The sequence below is a fragment of the Emydura macquarii genome, unplaced genomic scaffold (genome assembly GCF_026122565.2).
Source record: "Emydura macquarii macquarii isolate MOO-44397 ecotype Brisbane River unplaced genomic scaffold, CSIRO-AGI_Emac_v2 contig_499, whole genome shotgun sequence".
Classification (NCBI taxonomy): domain Eukaryota; kingdom Metazoa; phylum Chordata; order Testudines; family Chelidae; genus Emydura; species Emydura macquarii.
Window position 1 is genome coordinate 9,078,921 of NW_027130636.1, and position 17,046 is coordinate 9,095,966.

The 17,046-nt window shown below is 42.5% G+C and overlaps 1 protein-coding gene across 1 annotated transcript in view; it reads right to left on the reverse strand.

Annotated features, from left to right (window-relative positions):
* Window positions 1-17,046, reverse strand: part of LOC137147116 (glypican-5-like) — a 532,878-nt gene that overhangs the window by 365,118 nt on the left and 150,714 nt on the right. The window lies entirely within an intron of this gene.

Sequence of the window (17,046 nt, forward strand, 5' to 3'; positions counted from 1 at the left end):
ACCTGTTCAACACCTCTTGCCTAGTCAGGGCTGCATGAATCATACACGGGGAATTTATAACTTTTAATGTTGCTACATACATGTCACCATGATATTATTGACCAGTGAGTTATTAGTTTTCAAAGGATACTTCACAAAGCACATGTTGTGCAAAGACCATTACACTAGTTTGTAGGGTACGAATACAGGGGCGCATTTGGTCACACAATCAGAGAGGCTAGAGAGGAATAGGATGTGGCAACACTGGAAGTAAAGAGTCAGGAGTCCAAATGACGTAGAAATTGGGAAGCTCGGGTGACAGGAAGGATGGTGCAATCATCAACAGGTTGGAAAGGGGAAGGTAAGTCAGAGAAGTGAATGAATAAGTGTGAGGTAATAAGGATACAATTGATGAAAAAAATACAGTTGCTGCAGAAAAGTCTTTATCAGGGCAGAGATTGAGAGCTATTAGCTATGCAGCAGTCTCCCATAGGAAGTGGCCTCACTAGCAATCAATCGAAACTATGAAAGTGCAACTGCAGTAAATGGACGAGAAGGTATAAATCAGCACTGGCAGTGAGAGGGGGTCTTCTGCATCTCTGGGATCTGTGACTGTACACTGTGTGCACCGATGGCACTTCAACAATAATATTACAAATATCCCTTCTCTGTGATTTCTTTGTAAAATCCCAGGTAAGACGGGAAGAGAACAAGGACACACAAACATGCTGCCACTGTACCATACAGTGTGTTGTGATCTATTAAGTAAATAAATAACATAATGCAAACCAAAGAGAACTGTACATAAGTAAAAGGGAAAGAGATGGGTGAAATAGATATGCATTTCTGGATGCTGGGAAGCTACTGAATACATAAAGTCAAGCAATGAATACCATAGTGGGAGAAATTTCCCAGGCTTCTCCAGAAAAAAAAAAAAAAATTATTACTCTAAGTGCTAATACAAAATGCGTCCTTTTCAATGCCCTTCCATAAGGGCAGGTGTTTGAGTACATGACCTGCCCCCTTCCCCACCCTGCCAAGAAATGAAGTAGAACAGAAATTTAGAGAAGCAGGACACTCTGTTGGCCTTATCACAAACAAGAATTTCACAGAAAATGAAACGGCACTGGTGGCAAAGCCAATTTCCATTTCTCAGTGAATTTGTCTGACGTTAGAGTAAACTGGCTTCAAACAGCAGATATGGCTGCAATTATGATGCACAAAATCCTAACAGTAAGTAATGCAGCAAACCCCATGCTGCAGTCATCTGAACATAAACACACAGAATTTACACTTTCTCATCATGGAAAAAAGTGGATCTCCTAGTAGACATCAGTAAGTCCCAACCTCTTGCTTGGTCTTGGGAGAGCTGGGAGGAGAGTTAAGATGTTTACATTATTTCCTTCTTTTGACACTAGTGTCCCACTGCTAACACCAGTGTCGCCCCACTGCTGAGTTGTAGCAAAAAGGTGTGTTGCATGTCAGTGACAGAGAGTCAGAGACAGATACATTAGTCCTGGACAGAAGCCATCACAGACAGTACATGATCAGTCCCCTCTTTCATAAAGCTCAGCCCACACACTAATGCCCGGTTCCCAGGAACCACTCTGCCCCATAAATTGACTCGAGTTAGCAGATAGCAAATTCTCCCACTTTTTTCCACAGCTTCTCACAAGGGACTGTTGTATAACCAAACTAACAACCAGAGAGCTTTTCATCTAAGTCTAAACTCTTGCCAGCTTAGAAAAATAATTTGGAAGACTATGTGTAACGGCACAACCTGGTGACATCAGCCACAACAATATGGTGTAATTTAGTTAGTTGAGCTGATGAACCTCTCTCTCTCTCTCAGCTCCATTCCTTCATATATGTTATGGTTTTCCTTAAAACAACAACTCTCCCTCTTCCCCCAATTGTCTCTCTAACTCTCTGCCTATGGCCCTCATCTCCTTTGTCCCTCAACTTAAGTGTGCGGTCTGTTTTCACTCCCTTGACTTCCTTTCCACCTTGCTCTCTCCTGCATATCTGCCATCCAGTTTTCCTTCTTTTTCATTCCATGCAAACTACTCTCACCAACCATACCAGTTACCTTATCCTAGGCGTGTCCAAACATCGTTTCTGTGTTCTTATTCTCCTCTGTCTACCCACTCCATTTTTCTCTCCTTGGGCTTTTGTGACTCTGCTCTCCTGGTTCTCCTTCCTCTCTCCCTATTTACTAGTTCAGTATCTTCTGGTTTCTCATCCTCAAGTTGTTGTATCAGAATTTTGCCCATGGTTCTCTCATCTTTCCCATCTACACTTTAGATAAGCTCATCAGCTATATTATGGCTTCAACCACTTCTATGCTGATGACTCCAAATCTTCTTCTATACCCCAAACTTTTTCCCCTTCCATCTACTCTTATGCCAAGGCTACCAGCAACAACTCATCTCTGGCCTTGCTATTGCTTACTTTACTCCCTTGGTCCTTATCAAAAGGTGGTTCTAAAATCAACTCCCTTTTTCTCCTCTTCTAATCACATAGTGGGGAGTAAGATTACTGCCTTTACATGGAGCCCCATCAGTAGCAAAAGCGAAGCTAACATAGACAAAATACAAAATCAGAGCTCAAGTTCTCATCAGAAAAGCAAAAGACAAATACAGCCTGAAGGAGTCATTGTCCTATTAGGACTGGCATTACAAACCTTAGCTCCAGGATCGGCTCTCAAGGTGCTGCAATTCAACATCAAGAGAATTTCAGCAGCCAAGAGGGATATCCTCTTTCAGCCAGGAGCAGAACATTAAGCACATGTCATCTTGCATCAGGAAACACACTTGACTACTGACAACAATCCATCAATCAATCAATCCATTCCTGGCTTTGCTGTTGTGTCTCAGCTCCATCACAGGAATACAAGATGGCATCTTACCTCAGGGAAGGTATTTCAGCAACTCCAGTTTCATCTGGTCCAAACGATGTTAATGAATGGCAGGCTATAAAAGTGAAGGACCTGACTTTTATCAATGTCTACAAACCTTCTTCTGCCAACTGGTCAAATCCTGTCTTACTGTCTTCTTAGAACTTTTAGTCTACTGCGGTGATTTTAATTCACATCTTTTTCTCTGATGATACCGTGATGATGCTGTAAATTAAGTAAGGCTAGAGAAGTGGGTGTTGACAATCGACCTGCAGTTTCTATATGATCTTAAGCGGACACCTACTTTCCATAGCAAAGATGGACCTTGGTTTCTTTTTCTGACCTTATCTTTTTTCCAATTGGACTACACTCTGTGCTTGATATATTTCCTTAATCTCAGCATCAGCCATGCTTGATCATAACAGGCATGCAAATTCCAACTACAACAGGCTTCCAGAAACCTTGGAGGAATTTCCAGAAGGCAAGAAGGGATCTGTTCCAATCCAGGTTGGAGTCTCTCGTCAGTAAAGACTCAGAATCAGATATTCAGAACAATATCAATGTCATCTACCAAGCTTTCTGCAATAAAGTTCTGGCTGCTGCAAAGAAATCTATGGCTCGGGGATTTCATCCACAATTCATTACTGAATGGTCATCTGATGCAACCACACAATAGCAGGAATTTAAATCCTCCAAGAATGAGCAGGAGGTTTTTGACAGAAACAGGCCTTTTTTCACCTTTTAGATCAAACCAGCAAGAATGATGGAAAGAAACTGTTTCCAAACTGAACGTCACACATTCCAGTTGAAAAACCTGGCAAACTTTCAAGAGGCTGAGCAAAGATTTCAGCCTGGGCAAGAGGGAATACCCAGTCACAGCAAACTCCATCAAATCCCAGCTGGCAGCCAATGGCAGAGCTCCTAATTGAGATAAAGTTTTCAGCCACACAGTTAAAATGATGGTTGCTAAGAGATGGCAATCTCTGAGGATGGACACAAAATAAATGGTTCCTTTTACTGATCAAGAGCTTCACCTGTTTATACATCAATTGCAACCAAACAAGGTTCTTCTTGATCTAGATAACATCCACAACAAAGTTTGTCTCTGATTTTGGGACAATCACCAAAAGCTGGCTACTTCGATTTCTGAATCATTGTACCCAGGATTGTAACATTCAAAAAGTCTGATGAGGGCAAAAATCATGGCTGTTCCCAAGCCAGAGAAACCAGAGACCCAAAGAGCTACCTACCGATTTCCCTGCTGCATATTACCTATAAAATGGTGGAGAGACTAATCCTGATGCAGATTAATGAGGTAGCCAATCCTCGGCTGCCTCACGTTCAAGCTGGATTCAAGAGGAGATGATGCACCCAAGATTAGGTCCTCAACTCAAGACACAGAAAATACATTTGAGCCAGGAAAGAAAATTGGCGCAGTCCTTATTGACCTGATGGCAGCCTACAACACAACGTGATAGGTTGGGCTGAGTGCCAGTAGTGTGGTTCTTCTGAGAAACTATTAGTAACCGAGATTTCATCTGCAAGACGGGGAGAAAAATCAGTCACCTTAAATGTCTCTACAGTGGTCTTCCAGAAGGGTCAGTTTTGGCTTTCCTTTTGTTCACTACATACACATATACGGTACCCATCCTACACTGTCTATGTAGCCTCCCTCCAACAAATTTAACACTGCTCCTGTGCAACAAAACACTAGCATACCCAAAAGTACGCCTTTGTTATTACGCTCTTCACTAAGATCACAAAACGGCCTGCTTGGCAAATATGCTGAGCACCCAGCAACTCCCACTGACATCTCCATGCTGAAATATGGACACAGGAGCTTAAATTTAGGCACCCTTTTTTAATATAAATATAAATATTATACAGACACACACACATATAGAATCTTGGCCAGACTCCTGTATGGGTAATGCATTTAAAATATATCACTTCACTCTCTCTCGCCTCACTACCTCTCCTACTAACAAAGATGCTACTAGAAATGCACAGAATGGCTGCCAGCCCTACGTCTGGGAAGCTTCAGGTTTCATGTGCTGTCACAAATGAATAGGCAAGTGGGTTTCAAGCCTGCAAGGTGTCACATCTGGGAAAGTGAGACTTTACACTCAGATGCCTAAGAACATTTGGTCTTGAAAGGAAAGATCACAGCCAGCTGTGTGACCCAGACCCAGGGAGGCAGGCAGGCAGGCAGGCAATCTTCACCTGATGCTGGCATATAGGATATGAGGGTCTTACAATTTTAAAGTCCAAGACTTTCAAACATGCTTAGTGAATCTGAGCGTCTTCATTTTTGAGGCAACTTAAAGGGGCCTCACTGTCATAAAACGCCAAGCACCCATCTTCAGAAAATAAGGCTCATTTCAGGGGTGCTAGTTGGGCCTCTGAAAATTGAGGAACCCAAAAATCACTATTACATGTGATAACCTTGGACAAATGGGATATATTTAAATATATTTCCCCCCCACACACACACACACAACCCCTCCAAACTTCACTCTGGGCAGAGTTTTGTTGCATCAGGAGAGAGAGAGAGAGGCTACCTGGGGAAAGACACCCCCCCTCCCATGCACCTGTATTGCAGTGAGCCCTGGCAGCCACATAGACAGGGAAGGGACATGGAAAGGCCATGCCTGCACTCCCAGCACTGTGTATCTATATCTAGATGGCTCTCCTCTTCATCCTCTTCTAAAACCAGCTGCAGCGAGACCAAGAGCCAGGGATTCCTCTTTCCCCCTCCTCCCACAGGGCCATGCAAACTTCTCATCTCCTTCTCTGTTCACCTATGACAGAGGAGGGCAAAAGGATAATCCTGCCAGCCAGGTGAAGAATTTTGTGATGCATTCCAGGGGGTTAGCATGATGGAGCCTAACTACAGAGGAGTGAAATTCACTAAATAAAGAGTAAAGCTCCATTATAGTGAATGAAAGTCCATTGAAACACATTGAAGCCACTAAGGACTTTCACTCCACTTCAGTATAGATTAAGCAAAAAGCATAACATGAGTAAATGGCTTCCTAGGAGTTCTCTATTCTGCCCCTTGGACTCTCTCTCATGCATCCTGGCTGCCCTCCTTGTCCTAATTCAGTTTAGTTCCAGCACCGCACGAAGGATGGGGTGACACTGGCACCTGGCCAAAGTCTTACTGGTGCAGCTGGTATTTTTCCCTTCAGGCCAGTTGCTGGTAAAGACCATTTTTATTTCAGTTAATCAACTTGACGTTGACATAATTACTTGACAGTGAAATAAAAAACAGGGGGGAAACCAATTTGTAGCCAATTATATGGACTAATTAAAATATTTTCTGTTACATGGAAGAAATATTTTGTACAGGTGACAATGTTAGCTGGGGCAGGTGGGGGAAGCATCACCTCATGCTGCTTATGGTCCCAAGTTCACTTGGCCATCTGTCCTCAGCAGATACGAATCCTGTGCCCATATATTCATTGTTGTCCTGGGCTTCCCATTACCTCCTCTACCCAGATCCTCAGCTGGTGTAAGTCTATTAAGTGGATTACACCCTTTTACACACAGAGTGATAGGGTGAATCTGGGTGGCTGACTGGACCATGGATCATTCTCATTCTCCAGCCCTGAAATAACATCCCTCAGACCTGGATTCTCTTGCTTCTAGCACAGGCTTGTACCTTCCAAGGTCCTTGCTACCAGTCTTTGTTTGGTTTGGTCCTACAGCGGCAAGTCTGTTTCATCCTGGCTCTTCCTAGCTCTCCTTCTTATAGTTTGGGCTATTACACATTCTGTTGACCCCAGCTTTTATCTCAGTCTATGATAGGCTGCTCTTCCAGGACTCATATTTACCTCCTTTTTAACCTTGGATCCAGAGTCTACACCATTTCTAGACTCTCAAGTAAGTCGGGGAAATAACAGGACTCATCTATACCTCTAGCCAGGAGTCCAAGAGGACAAATTTTTTCTCCCAGGCTGATTTTAAAAGGTCATGGGGCATTTGGCTAAGTTGGGCTTTCAAAGGCTAGGAAACAAGTAGAGGCAGGAAGTTAGATACCTACATATGAGAAAAATAGCATATCCACATTGCTTGAATCTCTCCTTGATCATAAGACTGAAAATTATTCACAGCCAGTCCATTTTAAAAAAATAAACCTGTTTTCAAAGCAATAAAATTAGAGCATCAGGAATACGAAAAGGAGGGGCAACGGTCTTAAATATAGGTTTTGCTCTTGCAAAAAATCTAAGTTAGAGTAGATGTGAAATCAGTGACAAGTCCATATAAACAAATTAAGAATGTTTACTATTTGAATTGGCAAATCTTCTACCGGCAACCAAACAGTTAAAAAAAAGAAGCCCCAAGAGACCCAAGAGAATTAGCTGTTGCTAAAACAATTTTATGGTACTTTCCACTTCAGTGGAGGTAGTTTGTATGGCTGACTGGAATCTATTCAATGCTGTCAAACATCTAACACTCCCATTGCTAGACGCTTTACAATGAATAACAAGCAGTCTAGCTGCCAATATGCTGGAACTGCATTTTTTACCAGGGACTGGACCCCAACCCAGCAACACTCTACCTTCATTGTCTGAGGCCTTGTTACTTTATAAGACCAACAATTAACCACAACAAACAGAAGGGCCAAAAATTCCAAACTACTGCAGCTACAGAAATCCATTATATTTAATAAACTACAGCAGGCTTTAAAAAAAACAAGTCAGCTCCATAAAAGATGCATATTTCTTTTTTTAGTGTGAATTGATTCTCTGTAATACAGAGTAACACTCAGATATTTTCAGTGGGCAACGTATACAATGTATGTGAGGGTTACGGCAATTACACAGAATAAAATACAGAAAAAAAAGAAAGGACACAATGAATAGGGCAGATGCAGTTTTTTGGTGGAAATATTAGGCATATTTGAGTCATGCTGCTTAGTTGTGATTGGTCAAGTAATCATATCAAATTGCATCTACTTCCTGATTGGATGAGAACCCTTCCATATACAAATTTAAAATTCATGTTTTGTGAAAACTTGCACACCCATTTCTGAAATTTGCTTTCTCCAAACATTTTGGCAGTAAACTCAGATTGAACAAATGTTTCTGGAAGGTGTTATGGGAGAGAAATGAATGAAGCAAATTTTCTAACCAATTCAGATGACTATTTCCAGAAAAGTTTCTGTAGCATTCCAGGTTCAGAATGCTTGTAAATCAAGAAAATAATTTAGGGTGAGATTTTCAAAAGTGTTTCTGGCAGTTAGGTGCCCTATACCAATAAATCTCAATAAGTGTTGGATGCCTAATTCCCTTGGGGGCTTTTGAAAAATCTCCCTCTTAATTATTTGACTATAAGAGCAGAATGGTGTCTTAACAAGTATAAAACACAAGAACAAACAAAAGGCTTAATGTAGATTTAGAAGACTGGTTTACATCCAGGATGAATCTCAACCCTGACCTTTAGTAAAAAGCTCAGTCATTCCACTCTGAGCTGCTTGTGCAATACCCATTCAAGACAGCCTTCAGTGTGTAGTCCACTGGTTAGTGTCTCACACATCCCTCTCTGCGCCTGATCTGTAGAGAATTTCAGGCTGTAAAAGGCTCATTTAGTCTTGCCTCTTTAGCTCAAGATGTAGCAGCTCATACTTTCAGTTCTGGACATCCCTGGTGTGGCAGACAAGCTGGGAGCTGTCATAAATTCATTTAAATACCTTATTTCATTTTTAATAGACAGAACTTACAAGGAGAAAATTCTATTTCTTCACCGCTCACATGTCAGTTCCTAAGTTGTAGCTGGTTGTTGCTCTCATTTCCTGGGGGTCAGGTTGTTCCTCAGAAAGAGAGGCCCCATAGAATTGCAACACAAGTTATTTTACTGTGTCCCTAGTGAGTGCCCTCCCTGTGGTATTATATTAACATATAATTCACTGCACCTTTCTATTGTTCTTTTCAGCTGTCTAGCCACAAGAAATTAAATGTGATATTTTAAGCTATGTAAACTATGGTTTTGCCCTTGTTGACAGCTAGTTTTGATCCTTTGACACTGGTAAATTTTCAGGAAGGAAGCACCTGGAGGGTTCAGTTCCTGGTGTTCTCCACGAGTTGTTTTATGACACTGCTCAATCTACTTACCCAAGTAGTTAGTTACCAGTTGGCAGTTAGCCCTTGTGGCTATGAATTCACTCAGCACAGTACTGCCCTTTCCTCTTCAAATTTATAAATGTACTGTGCAGTAATCTCCTGCTGCTGTATATTCAGTAGCTTTTTCTCTACACTCAAGTTATTTTCCTAAAAGTGACTATTTTGGCAACACTAGACCAAATTGTTTATTTTTTTCTGCTCCCAATGCTTTCAAACAATCCAAAGGATCATCCCCAAAAACTTTGGATCCTTTGCTGACTTTGTTTTAAGAAACTTATTTCATCATTTCATTTTGCCCTCCAACTGTTTGTCCTTCAGCAGGTTCTGACTCTGTAGCCAAACTAATAGCTGTTCTCTAATTTAGGCATTTCAGTCTTTTTGAAAAGAACATGTCCCTTGAGGATGGTGCTGGAAACCAGGAAGAGTTCCTGATTCCACCTTTGCTACTGTCTCACAGTATGGCCTTGGACAAGTCACTTCACCTCTCTGGTTTGCTTCTCCGTCTGTAAAATGGTGATACCTACCTAGCCACAGTAAGTACTTCACAAGGGTGTGAAGTTGCCACAGGGTTGGAAGGACTGTATTTGGGTGGCTAGCCTAAGCCATTGCCTGTGCCTGCAGTTTTTAGGCAGTATGTGAGCAGAGCTAGCTCATGCACACTTATCTGCACTGGGTATTACACTCCCAGCTGCTGTGTAGACAGACATTGTGTGTTTGTACAGTGCCTCACACAATGGGGCCCTGATCTTGGTAAAGCCCTCAAGGGGCTATTATTCTGCTAATAAGAAGTGCAGAAGTGCTAAATATGATCAAGATGATGATCCTCAGGCCATGAGCAGTAAGGAAACAATGGAATTCTCATTCATAGATATGTGCTCACTGCAATGAAGCCAACTTTCTCTATAGTTTCTTTCAATTTACATATCTCTTTAAACATTAAGCAAGCCGCAAGGGCCACCATTTTTCCTCTTCTTTTTCTTTCAATGACACCTTCCAATAGTCTGATGGATAGAATCCAATCTGCCAGATATGAATTTTACCTTCTCTAGCTGGATGTGATATACTGTTTACTACACACACACACACACACACACACACACACACACACACACACACACACACACACACACACACACACACACACACACACACACACACACACACACACACACACACACACACACACACACACACACACACACACAGTTAAAAAAACATTATTAAGATTGCAAAGTCAAGCTCTCAAAATATAGGCAATGCCAGAATAGAGCTTGTCTGTGCACCCTTATTTCAGCCCTGTTGTGAGTATGTACTAGGATAGTGCATGATCATGTCAATGGAGATTTTTTTCCCCACGGACCTTTGCCTCATTCAATGCACAGGGTGAATGGTGCTCACTGAAAGAACAGCAATTCAATATTTTTTCTCCTCCTTTTTCAGTGTGTGGCTCCAGGTCTTATTTACCGCTCACTATTCAAATCCTGCTCTGAAGACAGGAATATTAATTTTTTCATAGGCTTTTCTATGGCGCTTATATTATCTGAGTGCTTCACAGATTTAATTAATTTAGTTGCTCAGCACCTTTGTGAGAAGAGGGTGTTATATTATTTCAGTTTCAAAACATGAGGAATTGAAGCACAAGGATTAAAGTCAAAAGTATCCACTAATTTGGGTGCCCAATTTGACATACCTGGGACCTGATTTTTCAGACTACTTAGCATTATAAAATAATTTCTATGTTCAAAGCACAGTTCCCAGGACATCAGCTACAGCTGTGAGTGCTCTGCACTTCTGCAAATCAGATCTCACGGTCTCAGGTCAGGCACCAAGAAATTGAGGAACACACACCCTTACAGGCCACCTGTGAAAAGTTTGGTTTAGTGACTTTCCCAGCATCACAAAGGAACTGTGTCAGGGGTAGAATCCAATTCTCCAGGGCAGCATTCAACTGTAAGCAGAAATAAGATACATTCAACCTTGAAATAAGACGCACTTTGTTAGCTTTAAGGGTGATTAAACATTGGGCCAGCTTACCATGGGACTCGCCATCGCTTGAAGCCTTTAAATAAGGTTAGATCTCTTTAAATCTAGCTTCAGGGAGAAATTTTGCAGCCTATGTATGCAAGCAGTCAGGGTGGGTGATCATGCTAATCCCTTCTGGCCTTGGAGTCTGATAGTCTCCGTCTTCATCCCCTTCCTTCATGGGCCACGGGCAGAAAAGATTGCCTGCATTGCCCTCAATGTGCTCTTAACATTTGTAGCTCTGCATTAAGATAACAACAATAACCAGGTCCCACACTTCAAGGTTTTAGCCTGTCACCTGCAGGGGTCAGGAAGGAAATTTTGCCCTGATGCACAATTGGCTTGATATGTTTAAGGTGATATGTTTGAGGTGTTTTTCACCTTCCTCTCATTCATCAGAGATTGGCCACTGCTGGAGGCTGGACAACAGATGGGATAGACCAGTGCTCTGAGGTGGTACAGAGAAGCCATTCTAGATGCCTGGCTGGTGTGTCCTGCTCACATGCTCAAGCTCTAATTGATCACCAGATTTGGGATCAGAAAGAATTTCCTCCCAGTCAGATTGTCAGGGACAATGGGAGTTTTTCACCTTTTTCTGCAGCCTGGGCATGGCTCTGTGACAATCAAGGTCCAGACACCTCAAAGGGAGAACAGGGGGGTCTGAACTCCCAAAATAAGCAACTGAATCAACTGGTTGTAAACAATGTTATTGTGTATAAAAATATGTCAAGTAAGGTCTTCTATGAAAGCTTGTAATAGCCTGAACTTGATGGTCATTAGGAGACCTGCATACAGGTAATGGTTATGAATATATGCACGTGTATATATGTAGAAAACTGTAACTGTAACTATAGCTTAACAATAGCAACACCTCACAGCAGTGCTGTGAGGCAATCAGGCAGTGAAGGCACCTCCCACATCAGGTGTTTACACAAAATCAGCTCCAAGCAACTAGCATTGTCCAGCCAGGACCATTACCCTTAATGGGCAAACACTGAAACAACTTGGAACAGAAAAGAGAACCCCAGTCTGCTCTGTGTAATCATGAATTACCATTGTCTGAGAAAAAGAGGGGGAAAACCCACAAAACCTATTAAAAGGGAAGGGATTTGAAGTGAAGGCTATCCAGAAACTGAGGGCCAACATCTATGCGGGGTGCTATCCATGAAGCATTGGATCCCCTCTAGGACAGAGGGCATGCTGGAAAACTATTCAGAGGCAATAGGTAACTTGTACTGGAGAAAGGAATTTAGCTAAAGTAGAAGTGTTAAGCCTGAGAATACATCTTTATGTTTATTTTCTGTATAACTTTGTCTGGGTTTGCTTTTCCTTACTAGTTCATCTTTGAAGCCATGATTTTTCTATTAAATAAACGTTTTACTCCTCGCAGGTCTCTGATGTACTAACTGGAGCCAGTTTCATGCCTTCAGGGGTGATGAACCAGAGGGGAAAAGTCCAAATGTCTGGTCGTTAAGAACTTGGGGAGACAGATTTGGGAGACCTCTTTTTAGCATGTGAATGCTCACTTTATTTTCTCTTCTTAATCACCACCTCAGGAACTAGTGCCTAAAATTCCTTTCACCTCCCACCCTTGCTTGGAGCAACAGGAGAAGAGTGATGTTAACTTCCCTTTCAAGAAAGAGAAGAAACACTACTGAAATGATTTTTCCAAATCAGGCCCCCTTGTTTCACTACAACCTCTTCACTTCTCCCCTTCCACCACAGCTGAAGTCAACCTGATTTCATCTAAAATATACCCAGTCTTCACTGGATCCCCTTTCAACCACAACAATCCACCTCTCCTGCTTTCTAACTCTTATCTCTATGCACCTGACCTAACTTCCACTGACGTCAGTGAAAAAGACTCCCCTTGACATTGGATTGGCCCCTATATCATCTCAATCAACTACACCATTTTTACTGGATCTTTCCCTAACAGACTTAAAATTGCCACTTACATGTTGGAAAAATCCCTCACTTGTTAACTACCATCCTGTCTCCATCCTCTTTTTTTCCCCAAGAGGTTAATTCTTTTCTCACAACTCTCCCGGTATAACCTCCCTGACCACATTCAGCACTTCTTTAATTGTGCCTCCCCTTCTCCAAGTGATTAATTAACTCAGGTCACAGATCCCTCTGCTTTCTCATAATACTTGACCTATGATCAGCTCCATCAAGATTTGTGTCACTTGTTGTTTTCTTTAGTATAACACAGAAAATACAACGTGGCAGATCCTCAGTGTGTGTAAATCAATACAGCTACACTGAAGTCAATGAAACTATGGCTCTTTGTGTCACCTCAGAATATCATCCAATTTCTCTCCTATACACCATTTTCAGGTATTAAGGTAGTGATAAAAGAAAATACACAAGGGTCCATATAAAATCTTTATGAAACACAAGGAACAATCCAGACCTAGGAATATAAGTCTTACCCAAACTCTATCAGCTTCCTCTTTCTAAAAATAAACCGAATATAGTTGCACAAATCAATGCTTTTGATTCTTGAATTCTAAGACCCTGATCCTGAAAGAAAACCTCCTGGGTGGACCCCTGAGCCACAAGCCTACCGAAGTTTATACACTACATCCAATAAATCCACTTTGTTTCCATTTGACAATGATATTCTATGAGCAAACACCTGCCATCTTTACAAAGGGCTTGGTCTTTCATGCTACTGAATGCTGCAGCAAGAAGTGAAGAGCCAAAGCAGTAATACCCAGCTCTGACGGGGTGTCCAAACTGGACAGGAATAGGATGGGTCTGTATAAAGCCCAGTAACTGAGTGTTACAGAGAAGTAGCCTGCAGTCACTCCCTGGGCAAAGAGAGACGTGTTTGGGACTATGGAGTGTAATCTGCAGTTATTTCTTGGGAGGAGGGAGTTTGGTCTGGCAAACCTAGGGGGGGGGAGTGGAACTGGAAAGGTAAGAAAGTCTCAGGAAAAAACCAGCAAGATATAGGATAGTACAGATCTTGGCTGCTGATCAGAGGGTCCCTGAGCTGGAACCTGGACTCAAAGGTGGGCCTGGGTTCCTTACCAGCCACTGGGGAAGTGGCACAAACCAGGCAGAGGGGAGTGGGCTACCTGGGACAGTTTGCTCCCAAAGATTTTGATACTCTGGAAAGGGAGGACCACAGTGACCTGGCCAGAGAGCCAGGACGCAAAGAGGAAGCTCCTGGAGCAAGAGGGTGAGTGGGGATGACAGGGATAGACCATCAGAGGAGGGAGCTGCACCTGGAAGGAGCTAATCCCCAGAGCGGCAAGAAGGAGGCGCCCGTAGTGGTGAGAGGATCCCGTGACACCAGCACTCAGCATTTTCCCAATACTTGTGCAGAGAGGTTTCTAGATAGTGTGAAGAACCATCCATGGTGCTCAGCAATGTGAACAAACCTGAGGACCTCACTGATAAGCTTCTCAAAAGGCACAAATGGCAGTTAGGTGCTCAACTCCCATTGAAAATCAATGGGAGTTGGGCTCCTAACTCATTTGTCTCTTTGTGTCACTGAACTGAGCAGTGGTGATTAGAAGAATTAGAAGTTATGGGGGAGGGAAGGTTAATTTGAAATGAGAGCTGATATTTTCATGTAGTCACATGACTCCAGCAGCTGAGGCTTTAAGAAAAACACCAAAATGTGACAGTTGGCAACTTTGCGAGCTTAGATGCTTAAATGCAACCCAGTGATTGCAAACGAGGCACTGATCAGCCAGTTGTAACTTGCTCAGCTGGTTCACTCAAATGCGCTTAATGGCTTAGAGGAAACAGTTGGGCTGTCAGCCATGAGCAGCTGCCACTGGCACAGAAGTGAGCCCAAGGGTTCTAAGAAAGCATTATATTCTCAGCAAGCGGCTCAATTCTTCCCAAGATAGATGAGACACGGAGTCCTTGCCAGCCCACCAGCCTGCAATGCCCACCTTATTGGACTGTGAGCAAAAAACCACCATGCTCAGCAGCCTGACTCAGGAATGCCTCAACACATCACTTATCAGCATTCACACAGGATCAAGCTGTCAGCCCTCGCTCAGGCAAAGCTTCTGTTGAAGTCGATAGGTGTTTTGCCTGAGATCAGTGGGAGTCTTGCCTGTATAGGGACTGCAGAACTTTGCCCTGTACAATTTTTACATTTCTAAAGGCTATGATGAATCTTTTCTACTTCTATTTTCAACTCCTGAATGTTAACAGAACTGTCCATTCGACTGTCCTGCCATACGCAAAGGACCAGATTGCATTTAGCCCTGCAGAAGGGCATACCTGAGGGAGAAAGGGTCCAAGGAGCCTTCCTTCCACAGAATCCTGACCTCTCTTGACCCAAAGGTCCCCACATCATGCACCACTCTGAACATGCAAGAGGAAGCCTAGCTCCTGGTGAGATTTAATTCTTTCTTGGGCAATAAATGAACAGATGCAGACCAAGGATATATCTGTTTTTGCTTGCAATCTACACAGATTCTCTTAACTTTGAGCAATGACAAAGGCATAGTACCATCTTCCAGAACACCAGCAAAACAGCCCAGTTCAAACCTCCCTCCGTGTCCAAATGCAGCTTTTAATCTATGTATTTTAAATCTAGCCCAGCCATAATAAAATCCCTTTGTACGAGACAGCACGTACTGGGTCCCGTCTGGGTTCCATGAGATTCATGAGTGATTGGCACTAGGGTGCACATGGACAGCCCCATCCCAACCTCCTCCTTCCCCAGTGATTTTACAGGGTTGCAGAAATAAGCAGACAAGGGTCTGTGGTCAAGCACAGCATGTTCACCTGGGCAAAAAAAATCTACCTATCTATACTTACATGGACTCCATCACTCTAGTACATGAGCACCTCACAATCGTATAGTACTTATCCTCAAAGCATCCCTGTGAGGTACTAAGTGCTATTATCCCCATTTTACAGAGAGGGAACTGAGGCCCAGTGAAATGCAGTGACTTGCCCAATGTCACACAGGAAGTCTGTGGAGGAGCAGGGAATTGAACCCAGCTCTCCCAAGTCCCAGGCTACCACTGGACCGCTCTTCTTCTCAGTTCCAGCCACTAATGAAAGAGGGCTAATCAGTGGTAATCTGGAAGGAAAGTGATCAGACTCAAGAGGAAAAGCAAATACTTATCTTCTCCTTATACCCAAAAGGGGAGAAACTTTAAATTACTACTGTCCTAATTCTTTACACTTTCGGTTCATAGGTCTTTAACAAATATTCTCTTCCCTGCCAAAACACATTGTATCAGACTGAACACTTCAAAGGTGATGTGTAGAAAGACTGAAAAAGGACATAGGGTCAAATTCACTCTAAGTCGAGGGAGATGCACTAGGAATGAATTTGTTTCATGAGATTTTAAACTCGTTAGGCCCAACTGCAGAACTCTGACTCACCTTGGTGAGCACTTACTGATGTTCACTCTGTTGGCATCATTTGAAGGTATGAAATGTTCATATGTATTTATATGGGTAACTGTTCACCAGTGTGAGGAAGGATTCCACATCCAAGCCTCTCTCAGCCCCCCACAAACAGCTGCAATTCCACCTTCCTTTGATTTCTTTCCACGAATTACTAACCCCAAAGCTGACCAGCACTTGATATACTAGCTAACTGATATATAGAAATGACTGCGGCATCCATTCAGCAATGCAAATGTGTGCTTAAGTTTCAGGTAAACAGAATTATGCATGTGCTTAAAGTTAAGTGTGTGCTTAAGTGCTTTGCTGAATAGAAATGGACTAAAAGCATGTTTTAAATGCTTTATTGAAAGCCATTATTTCCTTAATCATCATCTTTTAGGGACAGTGACATTTTTTTCTGAAAGTGAATGTGGGAATTTGGTTTTGATAAGCAAATTTCGTTTAGTTCCCACAGGTGCCAGTGGGTAGCATGCATTTCAGTCCTGCTTCACCTCAATTAGCATTTTGCTCAGGGATTTCTTCCACTTTAAAAATTCACTGATGCATGAAATACCCGGACCTTGCTACTAAAGTTGATTTTATGTACAATAAAAAATATAGCATTAGAATGCAAAAACATAAGGTGGG